Source organism: Vidua macroura, chromosome 1 (genome assembly GCF_024509145.1).
Source record: "Vidua macroura isolate BioBank_ID:100142 chromosome 1, ASM2450914v1, whole genome shotgun sequence".
Lineage (NCBI taxonomy): Eukaryota > Metazoa > Chordata > Aves > Passeriformes > Viduidae > Vidua > Vidua macroura.
In genome coordinates, this window is record NC_071571.1 from 119,759,980 (window position 1) to 119,776,645 (window position 16,666).

The 16,666-nt window shown below is 42.8% G+C and overlaps 1 protein-coding gene across 2 annotated transcripts in view; it reads left to right on the plus strand.

The window, feature by feature from the left end:
* The first annotated feature begins 4,877 nt into the window (after window positions 1-4,877).
* Window positions 4,878-16,666, plus strand: part of SGK3 (serum/glucocorticoid regulated kinase family member 3) — a 55,610-nt gene continuing 43,821 nt past the window's right edge. For both annotated transcript variants that reach the window (XM_053979142.1, XM_053979156.1), the window contains exon 1: window positions 4,878-5,066. The gene's annotated coding sequence lies outside the window, so the exon portion shown is untranslated. The remainder of the gene's footprint in view (window positions 5,067-16,666) is intronic.

Sequence of the window (16,666 nt, forward strand, 5' to 3'; positions counted from 1 at the left end):
TTAAAAATACGAACTGTTAACTAGCCTCCTGAAGATGAACTTAATAATTCCTTCAGGAACTTGCTCTGAAAAGATGGGAATTTACATGCCTGAAGATAGGAGCCTCTTCATGAACATGGAGTCAGTGGCAGATGAGTCCATGTCACAACAAGCCTTTCTCATGATACGTAATCATTGATTTATTGCCTGGTTAGTATGTGGTTGTGGGGGATCTACTCAGCTTGAGCATGTACTGTCAGGTCTGCTGAACAGAAAGCCAAGGTAAAAGGTCACCTTATATAACTCTGCTCTCTACTTCAAAACTTTTTAAACTTCTTTTATTCCACTTGTCCTTAGTCAGTCTCTATTTCTTTCATCCCTACTTTGGCCCATAGTGCTAGAGAGCTTGCTACACGTCTACATCAGCTAACGACCATTTGCCTTTGCAGTCTCCCCTCTGGAGTTCAGCCCGTGCTATTACGTGGCTTCTTCATGTGGGAGGAGGCAGAAGTAGGATGTATAAAGGCAGAGTTGCTGCGGGGAAAGAAGTGCAAAGGGATGAAAGGCGGAGACATGCAAATAGGTGGAGCAAGAGAGAGAATGAAAGAAGGTATAGCAAGAAGGCAGAAGTCCTAGTGATCTCACAAAAGATGTTTCCCCCCTTTGGCCTCTCATAGTGAGATGACAATGCATCATATCCACAACTTCTGAGTTACTACAAAAAGGGTTTATTCTGACCTGACTCTGTGCACCAGACTGTTGATATTGACAGGAGTTTTGTTACGCTTTAAAAGCAGAATATCATCATCATAATCTGTTTTTTCTCTGTTTTCTCTTTCAGTATTGGTGGTGCTTTTAGGTGTGCTGTTCAGACATTGACCAGAGTGTAGTTAAACAAATCAACCTGTCTGGAAGGATATGCATAAGAGAAGAAAACAAACAATGGAGCAGACATGAGGAAACAAATGAGGCACATCTATTAGCTTTGTTTGCTCAGCAGCCGGCCTGAGACTGATCTTTTAAAGATTTTCTAAGTTTAGTGCTTCCTAGTATAGAGGACATGGCATTAGGGACCTTGAGGGTGTACTTGTGTCCTCACAGTGGAATACCAAAGCAAGAGGAAAAAGCCATTCTTGTAGGAAAACTAAGATGGAAGAAAAGGCTGGCTGTAGTGGCAAGTCACTTTTTCCTTTGTTTCCTTTTTTTTTTTAAGAGGCTTTTACTGTATGTGAACTCTGCTTACATTGAAGTGGAGATGGTTAAGATTTTCTTTGATATTTTGGTTTTCTGCTGTGTCTGTGCAGGAGTGCAATAGCCTGACTAGCAACAAAGAAGTCTCTGGAGGAAATAAACTCGAAAAGAGCATGAACTTGCAGTTGCTCAGGAACTCCACCACCATGGCTGCATCTGCACACTGTGGTCTAGACTGGAAACTTTTCCCCAGGCTGTCAACATGGCAACCCATCACCTGCAAGAGGACCATGTCTTTCCCAAGTTGCCTAGTTTGTGCCAAAGTGTATGTGAAGCAGGAAAAAATTAATTATATCAGGTCAAAGAAGGATTTGTTGTGTTTTTACACACACATGTGCACAAAACGGACTAGAAGAGGCTTCCAGCACTTCAGACCACTCAACTGATAAAGTATTCTATTTACAGCTGACCTTTTGTGTTCCTTTGTGCCATCTCTGTGTTCTTTTATGTGGCAGGAAAACTCTAGAAAGAGTTTCTTGTTATTGTTAGTTAACTGAAGTGGATTTCACTTAAGATGGATGCTTTTGAAAATGTTTAATTTCTGGTAAGGAATAAACAAGTATACCTGGTTAGAGCTTTGGAAATAGGAATTCTATAGGCACTTTATGCAGTATTTAAGAAGCTCAAGTATTTTGAGATGATACATCAGATTATAGGCTACCTTGAGGTGGAACAAATTTTTCCTTCTTAGGAAGGGGAAAGAACATTTTTTGTTCTTAGTTTTGTCCTGATATAGGAGAAGATCCTTCAAGACTTTTTCCTCATTCAGGTTCTTTGTGAGAGAAGGGAAATGAGGGAATAGTTACATCTATTATTCAATCCTGTCTCTGCTAATTTAATGCAAGGCAGAAATAGGGTTCTGATACTGACAGATAAATTCCTGAAAATCTAGGCCTTACAGGAAATGTTTAGTTTTGTTTATCAAATCCCTTCTCCCAGTAATAATACAGCTAGAATCACTTATCACTTTTTAGCACTACTTCTGCAAAACAGGAGTGGGTCTCTTGAGTGGGTCAAACTGCATCATCTTTTTGTCTGGAGATTTGCCTTTTGGAAGTTGTCTTGTAAATAGTTTTCTGTGTGACTGTATTCTAAATAATTACACATGCAAGATGGATCAAGGACACCCACGTGTGCTAACATTAAATGTGTGCAAGCCTCATGAGGAACATAAGGTTAGGATGATCACAGAAACATAGAATCATAGGATAGTTCAGGTTGGAAGGGACCTCTAAAGGCCATCTAGTCCAAACTGCCTGCAACAAGCAGGGACATCTTCAGCTCAAACAGATTGATTAAAGCCCCATCCAACCTGAACTTGAATGTTTCTACTGATGGGGAATCTACCACTCACAGACAGGCAGCCTGTTTCAGTGTTTCACCACCCACATTGTAAAATTTCTCTTCCTTATATCTAATCTAAACCTACCCTCTGTCAGTTTAAAGCCATTATCCCCTGTCCTATCATTTCCTGCCCTTGTAAAAAGTACCCTCCTCAGCTCCCTTGTAGCTCCTCTTTAGGTACTGGAAGGTGCTATAAGGTCAACCTTCCTCTAACAACCCCAACTCTCAGCCTGTCTTCGTAGGAGAGGTGCTCCAGCCCTCTGAGCATCTTTAAGGACCTCCTCTATCTGGACAAAGACTTGTTGCAACAGGTCCATGTCTTTCCTGTGTTGGGGACCCCAGAGCTGGATGCAGCACACCAGGTAGGATCTCATCACAGCAAAGAAGTGGGAGAATCCCCTCAACCTGCTGGTCATGATGCTTTTGATGCAGTCCAGGATACAGTCAGCTTTCTGATCTGCAAGCACATATTGCTGGGTCACATCCAGCTTTTCATCCACCGCAAGTCCTTCTCCACAGGTCTGCTCTCCATCCATTCATCCCCCAACTTATACTGATAATGGGGATTGCTCCAGGTATAGTGTCTTGCACTTGTTGAACCTCATGAGGTTCCCATGGGCCAACTTCTGGAGCATGTCCAAGTCCATCTGGATGGCATCCTGTACTTCAGGCCTGTCAACAGCACCGCTTGGCAGTGTCATCTGCAAATTTGCTGAGAGTGTACTTGATCCCTTTGTCTATGCCATTGGTGAGGACACTGAAGAGCATTAGTCCCAGTATGGATCCCTAAGGGACATCATTTGCCACTGATCTTCACCTGGAGATTGAGCCATTGGGATGGCTCAAGCCACTACCCTTGGGATGCAATGAATTTTAGGTGCAGTCAGGTGACTGGGCACAATGATGGGTTAAAACATGGAAGCAAAATCCCTGGATGAAGAGAGGAATTTTGCATGAAAACATAACCATCTTGGCAAGAACTGCTTATACCTACCTTTCCTAAAAGATGTGGCTTTTAGCTGTACTTTTTCATCTCACTCTTTTGCTTCACTGAAAGCTGGGAAGGAAGGAACTATCCAAACTGATGTACTGAAGGGACATTGTAATTTAGGGATCATTTTTTTAAGATGTACTATGATAAAAGATTAACTATACTAGACCTTCATATTGAGCATATTGAGCTCATTCTGTGGGATTCACTTTTGCCCATACTATAATCTCTGTCTTCTTTCCAGCCTCTCAGGATGCAAGAGCTGTTGCTGTCCTCATCAGTCTCTTCCCTTCCCCTTATTATCACTCAAAAAAAATCACCTGTGCCTTGGTTGTGCTTGGAAAAATCTCCCTCATCTCACATCCTCTCACTGAGGCCTTCCTGGAAATTCTCATCATTTTGTGAAGTGTCCAAGCTGGTGCCATCTCCTAAGGTGTGCCATGTGGGGACCTGAGGTGGCCATACCCAGAACCATGAATCTGACAGAAATGTTTTGAGGCTGGATTGCACAAATTAAGGGTGAGGTGAGTTTTGCTGTGCTGCATCCTGTGGTAACTTGTGGAGAAGAAAGTGTGCCAGGATGCATAAAAAACCAGCCAAAAGAGAGATAACAAATGTTGTTTGAGACAAACTGATAACTATTTTTACCACATCCTGCTGTGAGAAATGAGCACTGAAGGTGATTATTGAGAAAAAAAGGCAAAATAATGCCTACAGGACAGAGTGGGGAGGATGCTTCTGTACCCTAACTGATGTCTCCGATGTGCCTCTCCTCCATCCAGCCCACTTGATCTATTTTTGCCGCCCAGGTGGATAAAATATCGGCATCGAAAACCATCGTCGCTTTCTGCGCCGGGGTGTGAGCGCTCTGCAGCGGACGGAGCGGCCCGGTGCTGGGCAGGCTCCGTGTATGTCCCGATGGAGCACGGTCCCTGCCAGCGGCCTGGCAGCACCGTCAGCTCTCGGAGCTCGCTCCCGAGGCGCAGCCTGCGCGCCCGCTCTGTGCCGCGTGTGGGGAGGACGGCGTCGCCCTGCATTATCTGCCGGTTTAGCAGGAGGATCGCGGTAATCCTTCCCTGGATCGCACACCCGCGCTAGCCGGCAGCCGCGGGCTCTGCGGTCCCTCGGGCAGCTGCAGCCGCGGGGCCCCGGGCGGGAGCGGGCCCGGCTGCGCGTCCCCGCCTGACCCCGGCTGCCGCCGCCCGGGGGGGCGCTGGTCGGGGCCGGCGGCGGGGGCGGCACCGACAGCGACGGCGACACCGACAGCGACGGTGGCCCCGCCTGCGCCGGCGGGGAGCGGCGGTGGCCCGTGGCCGCCCCGGGGTGGGCGCAGCCCCGCGAGGGGAGCCCGTCATCCCGCGGCCGCGGCGGGAGGAGCGCGGCTGACGCGGCAGGGAGGAGGAAGCGGCAACTCCAGCGGGCGGACGAGCGCACGGACAGACGGACGGACATCCCCGGCCCGCCCCGGCCGGCGGAGGGACGCAGGGTCGGAGGGAGGCAGGTACGCGGGGTGCAGCCGGCCAGGGGTCCGTGCCCCCTCCCACGGCCGGGTAGAGAGAGCCCGTCCGGAGCCGCGGAGGTTCCGCGGCCGCGGGCACACGGGATTCACCGGGGGACACGGGACTCGGGGACGTTTCGCTTCCCTTTTGTTGCAGCGCGAAAACGTCTGCGTGCTTTGCCCACACCGCCGGCGTTCCCGAGGAGTGTGTTCGGTGCGGCCCTCGCCAGGCTCCTGCGGAGGGGGCCGGGGGCTGAACGTGTTCCCGCAGGAAAGCGCCGCTCCGCGTGGGCGTGCGGCTCCGGCGGCTGGGATCCGCTTACGGACAGGGGGCAAAGTGCTCGCAGGCGAATAAACAAACAAACATGCAGAAACTTCTGCTCCCCCCGCCCCCGCCGCTATAATTTTAGATATTGTATTTGCAAAGAAGTTTTAAAGTCATTTAGTGTTTCATATTCTCCTCTCTTTTTTTTTTTTTTTTTTTTTTTTTTTTTTTAAATTCTCACCCTTCTCCAGCAGTGTTACTGGCTCCTGCTACTACTCTTGCCCTAATGTTTTTACTGCGTGTATATGTAGTTTTACACACTATGCTTTATTTTGCATGGCTGGCTCGGTCTGGGAGGGTTTATTTCTGTGTTGCAACTACGGACACCACCAAACTCCATTTCAGTTCCACTACTTAACTCCATAAAGACAGTAAAGCTATGCTGGAATCAGACATTTAAGAGGTGAAGAATGGCTGGGAGTTTACATTTAGAGCAGGTGAAAGAGCCCTTTTCCAGAGTCCTTTACCTCTGCCCCCGCAGGATGAGGTAACCCTGGTTAGCTTTGCTTTGTGCCTTGCAAAAGGCACAAAGAGGCAAAGCAGGGAACGTGGTTTGGGTCTGCAGTCCCTCTTCCTGATGGTCTCTGTGCCAGAGAGGCAAGGGCTGGAATTGTCTCTTTACTCCTTTAAACACCTTCAGCATAAGAGAAGATTGGAGGGAGGGAGAGAACTAAAATAATGCTTCCTCCTCCTGTGCACAAGAAGTTGCAAAGTATTAGTGCTCCCTGCACATGTCTTTTGTGAGAAGGTAAAATTCTGGCGCAGACTTGAGAGATTTGAATTGAGGAGAGAAGTGGTCGAGCTTGAAGGAGTATCCAGTAATACTCACTTGCATGACTTTGTTACTTGCAGGATGTCTGCCTCAGTGCTTTTGTGAGCATTGGTCAGAGCTCCTTGGCTTCCCCTTGCTGAGACTTACATGCTCCTGCAAAGCTTTTTTTTTTTTTTAAATCTGAATTCTGTCAGGCTCTTTCCCTTAATTTTTGAGATTGTGTGAAGAGCAGAAATATGCACTAGTTGGCAGCAAAAACCAGTTAGTAATCTCTGTATTTCTCTCCACTAAGTGCTACAGCCTCTTTATTATGTGGTCTAAGCATTGAAATAGCAGTAACATTTATGCTGGACACTAAGAATAGATGTTGACAGCCCTTGCATTTAATTTCTTTCATGCTAATCTGATAAATTCAGTATCTATTGTAATCTCCAAAGAGGATTAAACATTTCCTGAGGGAAAGTTATGTGGACATGGGCTGCATCAAGAGTGCTGCAAGACGTGTAATTCATTGGTTATGTTGTTCTGAGGGGACCTTCATCCTGATAATCAACAACCCATAGGAGCTGTTTCTTTTTATGATCAGCATGTGCATTCTCATTCTCCAGGGACAGATACCTTTCTAAGAAGCCTGACAAAGCTGGAGGTTCAAGTCTCATTGAACAGAAGTCTTCAAAAGACTTATGGGGGTACAGTAGTTGGGTGGTTCCTAGTCCACTCTGCTTATAAAATAATGTATTGCAGGGAGCTAATAGTTCAGGTTTTAAGATGTGAGCACTTTAAAATCACTACTCTGTTCATTTTCTGACTTGTTTAAAGTCAATCCACAAGTAGGTGGATAATTTGACTGTAATGGCATGTGTTTAAAATAGTGATTGGTGGTTTTTAATATGCAGAATTGCTTCAGCCTAGCTAGCTGGAATAGCTGCAAGCCTCCAAAGCTGACTTGACCCAGCAACAAAATATTTCCGTAGGGTATGCTGAGGGCCAAAAATAAAGTCTATTAAATAAAATGGCCCAGGTATTAGCAAATAACACTAGATGCAAAGCATCTCTTGTTTCTCTTTGGATCTAGGGTTTATGATGGAAATCGCCTGTCAATCTAAAATGCCATGCATGCTAATGGCAGGTTCATGTTAATCATCACTGTATAAGAGGGTATGTCAAATCCTATTTTCCTTCCCATCCATACAGGATAAGCTGCTAATAAGCTGTGATCCTTCAGCCACATCCACACATCAGTTCTCTCCTGGGTTGTCCTCCCTATATCCTAGATCATTTTCCAGATGGTTTCAGTTTTATAATTTGCATGCAAGTAACTAGGGCTTTTTGTCCCATGGCTACAAGCCATTTTATACACAAATAGCCTGCATTTCTGCATGAAAATAGAGCTCAGATTACACATATTTGCAGTTCCAAATTATGTTTTTGTTTTGGCTGTCTAAGTTGTCATTAAGAAGAATGTTATTTTGAAGGAATGTGCACTTCCCAAAAGGAAAGTCACTGTTGGTTGGTTTTGTGACTTCATTTTTGGACATGCCTACGTCATTGAAGAGTTATTCTGCTGTGATCTTTTTTTTCTGTAGACCAAGGAACTAGAAACGACTGTAAATAAAGTATGTACTTATATAGACTGAGCCATAGTAAAGCAATATGTTGTTTTTATTTGAAGTTAGCTCTTTGAGTGTTTGTATTGAAGGATTCATTTTGTTCTAGTTTAAGTAGTATCCATATGCTAAAATGTCCTACAAAGAAAACACACTTTCCAAAGTAGAACTGAAGGGCTTCCGCACGCTGTAAGAACATTATAAAATATGTTAATCAGGTTCCTGCTTGCATTCCTAATTCTCAAACAGAATTTATTCCCCCAAGTCTTCCAAACCACCTAACACTGTGTCTGCCTGACTCTGAAAGTGTCTTAAACTTATTGGATCTCCTTCTTTGAGCAGAAAGTTCTTAAGCGCCTTATCTAGAGCTGCTGTAGTTGAGCATCAAAGCCCTGAGGAGATGAAGAAAGTAGGGCACCTGGCAAGCACATCGTAAACACACGCGCTGATGGATCGGTTGCGTCTCGAAATGCAGCTGTGTGCTTCCTTTGGGAGCACTGCCCGAAGAGGAGCCAGTGCTCACCCTTCCCTGAGAGCTGCTGGTGGCAGGATTTGTCTGAACAGCAGGCTGTGTTCTGGGAGTCGAAACTTGGGCTCCTGCTCCCTGTGCCTGAGGGGTTCAAGCCCACATCTTCTGTCACCTCTGCAGCTGTTGAATAGGCTGAAGAAAGCCAGCAGAAGGGCACACTTTGCTTCTCATGTTCAGCCTGGGCCATCTTGTGGAAGATGGCAGCAGGTTGCCCAAGGCTGGCACGAGGGAGCACCAGAACCTTGACTCTGTCACAGCACACACTCTGAGGGCTGGGATCTGGTGGTTGCTTGCTGATGATGATTATCAGAGGTGAGCATTTCCATGACATCCTCTGTGTTTCAAGAGAGGATCAACACTTGACTAATTTCTCTAGGAGAGAACTGGGCCCAGGAGAACAGAGATCTCAGAGAGCTCAGAAATCTGGAGTGGGTGGTGACAGCTGGTTGTAGTCCCAGTTTAGAAGTTCAAGCCTGCAGGCTGAAGTGGGGAAAGTATCCAGTGTTTCCTTCCAGAAAACCCCATTTCCAGTGCAGGAATCTCCATCCTGGGCCACCACTTTCACACGGTGTATCTGTGTGGCAATAGGTGTCACCCTGCCGGTTTTATATTATGCAGGTCTTTAGGTGGTATTTTATGTGTTCTGTGCCACAGATTTGTGTGTTTGTGTCCTGACATGAAACTCCATTCCCTTGCCCAGTTCTGTGTTAGGATTCTTTCTCCCTGCTCTTTAGCAAAGGAAGAAGTAAGGTTGTATCTTCATGTGACATTTTCACTTCAGTTTCTCAGACACCCTGTGAGCATCATCTGAGGAGAAGAGGGAACTTCCTTATTCCCTCATATTTGAAAAGCTTTGCTTTGCAACTACAGTTTTTCTGTGACTTAGGGCAGGAAAGCACCTGGGAGTTGGGGGAGTGTGGATAAGCAAGATTGATGTCTACGTTTATTTCACAGCTCCTTTATTCAAAGAGATGTCACATCTTACTTCTTGGCAGTCTTGTTTGAAACAGTGAGGGCAACTGGCAAGCTGCTAGTGCTGAGTGTCTTGCCAAATACTATTGCAAAATACTGCCAGTGAAGAAGTTGCATAGCTTTACAGACTGTTATGTTTCTCTGGGGGTAAACCAAAGGGGTTCCAACTTCTGATCCTTTGCCTCTAAAGAGAAGCAGGACCAACATGTTTCCATTGCCTTATGAGGCACCATTATGGTGCTTTGCTGCTTGCTGTCTCTTCCAGCCCTTGGGATTAATTTTCCTTTAATGGTACTTCTCCATCTCTTGCTCACTGTTGTGAAATAACTGAGGAAACAGAAGTATTTAAAACATCTTCACTATATTGTTAATTGCAAAATATTTTGGAGCAGACATTGGACCAAGGAAAGCTTTGCCTCTGATCCTGGACTCAATGTTGCAAATGCAGGAGGTGCATCAAAATAAATTTGCTGTGCCCCACAGAGTTATACCCCATATTTGAGTGTTTTTTGAAGAGCCATGCAACTGAAGTCAATCCCAACTATTTATCAGTATAATATAGGATGCAAAATCTGATATCTAAATATATGCAAACTGTGTGCCAATGATTGAGACCTTGTAATTTTGCTCTTAAAACAAGGCACGAATTGGAAACACAGATCTATTTTTCAGTAACTATCTTGATAGCTATTTCAGAGCTTTGCATCGTTCATCTGTACTCAATTTGGTATTTTAGTGAGAAAATGGGCACCTGTGAAGATTATTGTCCCATGTTATTGTATATAATTTTGCATTACAGTGATATTTCTGGATTCAGCTAGGAAGATAAGCTGAAGGGGTAAGTGCTGCTCATGGCTAAACATCTTAAATCATGCTGTTATTCTGGTTAGAAGGAACCTTGGAAGGTGGTGGGTTAACTCACCAGCTTGAGTGAATTCCTTGCCCTGAGTGTTCAGACAGTGCTGCTCAGGGCTGTGTTTGCCTGGGTTTTGAAAACCTCCAAAGAGGCTCCACAGCCCCCCTGGACACCCTGTCCTAGTGGTCAGTTAAAATCCCTGTGGGGATTTTCCTTCTCATGCAATGCACCAGTGAGTCTGTCTTGGGAACCTTCTCAAAGACATTGGGAGGCTGCTGTTAGGTGCCCCTCAAGCCTCTTCTCAAGGCTAACAAAGTAAGTGCAGTTGCCTCCAGCTCATCTAGAGAATGTGCTGCAGCCCGTGACTGTCTGTGTTTTGGCCTCTTCCATACTCTGTGTTGTTCCTGCTTAAGTGAAGGAATGTTGGATGCATGTGTTAGGATGCAAGTGTACTTGGTCTGCATGACTCTGAACTACTGTGTGTTTATATTATAATAGTTTAGGTTTAGATTTTTGTTTGTTTGTTTGTAAATTCCCAGTGTTAGGTATTTATGAACTGGGATCACTATCAAACCCAAAAATATATTTTATACTAAGTTTAGTAAATAAGTAAGGACTGAGCATTCAGAAAATGAATGCTTTTACTCAACCATGGTAGAATTTGCAGTTTATGGTATGTGTTTTGCTTTAATGCTGGAAAGAGCATAGAAGAGGGACAGGAGGTAATTAAAGAAGAAAATAACTCCTGTACTCCCTTTGGATGGGACTTAAACATACTTTGCAAAAGCAAGATGCATTAAGTCTACAAGTTTGGAATGCTGCCAAAACCTACAAAACAGAGAAAACGTAGGACGATTCAGAAATAAAAACTACCTGGCAAAAGTATCCAGACTGTCGAATGCCTTGAAGACAAGTGCATTAAAAAGAACTAGGAGACTTCTGCTTCCTTGCTGCCGTAGTAGTGGTGCATCTTGAATATATTAAAGTAGAGGGGGGTGTGAGGGGGGAAAGAAAAAAGCTATATTTTCATAAAAAGGTGTGTAAAAAGAGCATGTAGCATTAAGGACTATATAGCAATGCTTTATGAAAGGTGAGAAGGGGGTTCTTTGGAGTCATAGTGGATGCTGATAACCTAGAATCCAATTATCCAATTAGCCTCCTGATTATTTTTTTTCTTTTTCTTTTTTTTTTTCAAATACTAGACCCTCCTCTTTCATTTAAGCAATAAATGTAATGCTGTTAATTTAATCTCCCAGTACTCATGGTAAATATCTTGCAAATAATTAACTTATTTTCAACAATTGCTCTTTAAAAGGGGTCACAGATTTTTCAGACTAGTGAAAAAACAGCATTTTAATATTTTAATTTCTAAATTTCACTCTCCCAAATCAGCCTTTGGTAAGAGACTATCTGTTGTCTTTGGAAGTTTTGGGACTAACAATTCTTTCCTGCCATCCTTCTGTTTTCAGAGCCCTGATAATAAACAGATGGAGTTTCTCTGTCAGGGAACCACAAAACTGTCCCTTAGTTGTGTCCCTTGAAAATAACGTGACACTTTGAGTAGTGACAGAAAACCAGATAATTACTGTGCTCTGGTGAGAGAATGTGTGCTACAAAATTTTCAGCTGTCTTGGTGTAAAGTGTTTGTACCAAGAATTAACAGTGCTGTTTGCAATGAGGTTTTACATCTTGTGTGTGTGTCCACACACATTATATGTAACTCTAAAGGCATATGCCAGATAGATTGGTTTAACTTCACTTTTCTTCAGAATTTTTAGGAGGTTGGCTGCCTCCTTGGTGCTCTTTTCATGTTAACTAATAGGTTATGTGGTGGATGAATAGGATTCTTTATAGAATTATCTAAAACCAGGCACTGATTTATTTGAAAACAAAGGGTTTCTTTAGAGCTGAGTTTAAGCTGGCATTGCCATGAATCCTAGAATTATTCTACATTTAAATGAGAGAACAGTGATGCACTTGTACTTGGGCTTTGAACAGCACAGAGCTGTTGACCAGAGACTTGGAGACTGCTGAGCAAATCTGTTTAGGTTCCTTTGCCGAAGTTTCCAAGCCTACTCTTCTCTCCTTACAGATGATGAGAAGCAAAGCTAAAAAGACACTATAAGTTGCACTGATTGGTTTGTTTGGAGGAAGGCAAGTTGTTTGCTAGTGTGTGATCAAAAAATGTATAAAATCCTGCTCTGTAGCAATCTCAACACATACTTTTTCTCTGTTTTGCTTTGGGGTGTGGGGTCTAGAGCATAGCAGCTAAACAATACCTCACTTGTTTAAAAAAAAAACCTTGGGAAGAAGGGGTGAGAAAGAAGAAAATATTTACAGTAGCTTTCTACCCAATTAAATTCAGAAGGCAGACTAAAAAGGAAAGAGTTCATCTATGGTCCAAGCCAATTAAAAGTAAATTTTGCCGCTTGGATGTTAATTTACACATCCAAGGCAATGTAAATTTAAACTAGAAGCTTGACTTAACCTCACCAGTTCAGATGAACTTCAGATTTATGACTCATTTCGATTTGGTCATAGCATCTGGCTGTTTAAGCACATTTTATGTGAATTGACATTAGAAATTCATAAACTGTCTTAAAATGTTAAATCTGTGGAGTACTTCACCAGAATGTGTAAATAATGCCTGTCTCACAAACACAGCTCTGCAACACAAGCTGGCTCAGATCCTCAGTCAAGATATTCTTATGTTTTATGCCCTCAGCCATTTATCCCCTTGTTTAATTATTTGAGAATAAAACCAGATTTCTGTAGCTTCTCTCAAGTATTAAAAGGTATCTTGAATGTCTCTGCAAATGCTTTAATTGTATTTGTTGATATTAGTTGAGATTGTTTTTGGAGTTTTACACATAAAAAGTGGGTTTATTTATAAAGAATGGAAATAGAGGTAGAAGGAGGACTATCATAACACTTACAGGGTTTTACTCCACAATTAAACTGCAAACTTGTCAATGTGTGCACAAATCAGTTTACTGTTTTATATAGGAGCATCACTTGAAATGACCTGAAATGAATGTTACCATCAACCACCCAATCAAATCCTGGATAATTATTCATGGTCAGGGAACCATGTTGGATTTGTGATGTGCACAGAGTAAGAAACAAAACAGTCCTTGAGAAGAAATCTGAAGGGACTGAGTATTTCAGAAGCTACAGAGCATAAGGAACAGAGGACGGCCTTGCAGCTCAGAATCTAAACAGGGACACACACAGACATGTGCACAATTTGACACTTCTTTAGAAAAAGGAAGTTCATGAAATGAAAATATGTTGGTATTAGCAAGTGGCAAGGAGAAACTGGAATATTCTTTGTCTTGGTTACTGGTCTATGACTCGGCAGCTGGAAAAGATTGATGACTTGGGTGCTTGGCCCTTTGCTTTGGTTTTGCTGTTTTAATTTATGAGTCAGAAATCCCTAGACACAGGTCTCATTTAAAGAAAAGAAAGTAAGAAAAATAAGACAGACAATGTTATATTAAAGCAAATGCAATTGCTAAGTTAAAATATTGTGATAGTTGTTCCAGTGTATTTACAGATCTACCAAAGATGTCCATATGTCACATCAGATGTCAATTAAAATCGTCAATATGTTGTTTCAAATCAGTCAGTGCCTGGTTTCTAGAGAGTGATCACTGTCACTCCAGTCATGCTCGTTGCTGCAAAGCATTTAGATCAGTGTTACAGTGGAGGAAAGCACTGTTGTTGGTCTGGTCTGCTATGGCTGGTGTGTCCTGCTTTGGTCTCTGCCACATGGATGTCACAGCTGGTCCCTGGATTCCTCTGGCTTGGCTTCAGATGAGTCTCTGTTACAGGATCAGTTCAGTTCAGGAGCATGCTTTTGGAGTACATCCTTTGTGGTTCATTCTGCTGCGGGATCTTGGGGAACATGAGCTGGATTCCTTTCAGATGAAATAAGATTGGAAGATGTTCTTCCAGCGTGCTCTTAGCACTGAACCAGGCACAGGACCAGGATAAAGCTGGGTTGAAGCAAAACAGACAACCTGCCATGCCAACATGGGTCATGTGGGTGCTGCATCTTCAGCATCAATTGTCTTCCTCTCTGTGGATATGCTTTTCTTGCACTGCATTATTTGCTGAGGTGGACATTGAAACAAAAACAGCAGCAAGAGTAGATCCAAGCACTGGAGCCTGTCTTTTCTCTAGACTTCAGGTGCAGCCTCATAAGTCATTGCTTATAAAAGTGTAACACACCTCTGAAATGACTCTCCCTGCAAATGGCAGTCTCATTTTTCATCTTTGTTTTCCCCAGCTTCCTTCCTGTCACCTGACTTCCCTCAGTGCTTCTCTCTGTGTTTCTAAACCACTTTTTCCTCCCCTCACTTCTGGTTTGCCACCATGGCATTCTTCAACCATTGCTCCCAGCCATAGGGTCTCAGTCTCAAGCGGTCTCTTCCCCAAAGATGCAATCTTTTTTATGAAGAAGTGTTTGCTTCGGCTGTTTTTAAAGCTCTTTCCTGGTAAAATCTCTTCCATTGATTCACTACCCTTCCAACAGTTTTTTCATGTTCTTGTGTCCCCTCCTCCAGTGCTTATTAACCTGAACCTTTTATGTGCTCATTTTAAGCTCATTAGGACTTGTCTTGAAGAGACAATTCCATTCTCTTTGAAGTAGTCATCCAAGATAACAGGCACCTCTCAAGTGGGTTCCCCCCACCCCACCCCACACTAGCTTACCCATCCCACTTCCCCATAAGTCACATTTTCTAGACCAGTTTTCATTCTTATTTCTGTTAGACCCGCACAGGTAGGACCACCATGTCCTAGGTATTCACACAAAAACAGAGTGAAGTAGAAGGACTTCTCTGAGTTCAGCAGATTATGCTCAGGCTTTCCATTCTTATTTTATATCTCACAGCAATATTTGCTTAGAACAGCATGACATTTGTCTTTGTGCTGTAGTCTGAGGCCTTGTTTCCTATCCTGTATTTCCATATTAGACGTTTCCTGCCCCTGGGCAATATCTTGCATATAATCTGCTACATTTCACTCCATTCTTCCAGATCACTACCTTGTCCTGATGATGATATATTTAACCTTTGTTTCTCACATCCAGAACTAATATTTATTCTTCCTGCTTCTGTAACCCGGTTGTAAAATATCTCAAGGCAGTTTCAAAGCTTTTCTAAAGGGAAGGTGTGACATCTGTGATTTCTCTCCTACCTCTCTGGAAGGCTGTCAGAGGAAGTTAGCAATGTGATTTAACAAATCTCTTTTGGCTATTACTTAGGATTATCTTCCAGGTGCTGCTAATTGATCTGTTTTGGATTGTTTTCCCCAGGAATTTGAAGTTAAACTGACTCACTGGTCTTTAATAGTCTTACCTGTTATTTTGTGTTGCTTTGGTTTGTGTACTTTTTTTTTTTTTCATTGTGTAGATGTGCACACACTGCCACTCACATTTTCTGTCTCTCTCCCATTTCTCCTGAAATCTTTCCTGTCATTACTATTATTTATGCCAATCACTGCTTGCATTTGACCTCCTTGGTGAAGACTGATGTCCTAGACATGATGGTCTTTTGGGTGTCATCTCTCATCAGCTTTTCTCTGTGTAGGGACAGAAGGTTTTTCTTGCTCTTAAGCTATAAACATATTGATAATAAGGATTTATTTTTGTTGTTAGTATTTTTTTTTGCATTATAATTCTACCTTAACCATGCTGATTCTCATAACTATGTACTTCTGCAGATTTTATATTTATTGCTAGCAATTTGACTATGTTTTCACATTTTGTGCCTGTCTTGACAAATGAATCTTGTGCTGCTTTTGTTTATTTTTACAGGGCACAAGCACAGATTATCCTGTTGTATTGTTTTGTAGAGGAATTGCTGCTTCTTTCTTGTCTCCCCTCTTAGTGTGTCTTGTGTTCACATTCTCTTTGCTACATTCTTAGGCTCCTAAAGTTTACATTTAGTCAACTTTTCTTCTGAACTGGTTGCTTTCCATTTGTCTAGAAACAAATCTAAAAGATCCACTGCCTTTTTTAAATGTAAAAAAAAAAAATCTGATTTTTGAATAACAGAAGTTTAAGTCTAAACTAAACTAAAGTGCTGTCAATTCACAGGTCTTTGCTCCTTATGCCATGTGACTGTTGAGATACCACATGGTAGTAGATTCAAGCTCTTTGGTTTTACTTCTAAGTTGTTAGCTGTTTGATATGCAGATTTGAGATATGAAACAAATAACTGGTGCTGGTAGGTGGTTTTTAATGGCTTTGTTGTTGTTTAAACTGATTAGCCCTGTCAGTGCAAATGGCTTGTTTTTGCAAGGCTTCAGATTCTGCTGACTGTCATTGTGATTGTTGTCTGTCGTCTACCATAGTGGGAAACATCAATTTAAAACCTAAAGAGAGTGTATCCTTTCAGATTTACAGAATAACAGAATGGTTTGGATTGGAAGGGACCTTAAAGATCATCTAGTCTCCATTTCTGGTCTGTAACCTCAGCCCATTCCTGGGATGGTCCAGATCTTATTTCACAAGTTGTTGACCCTTTATAAAGGTC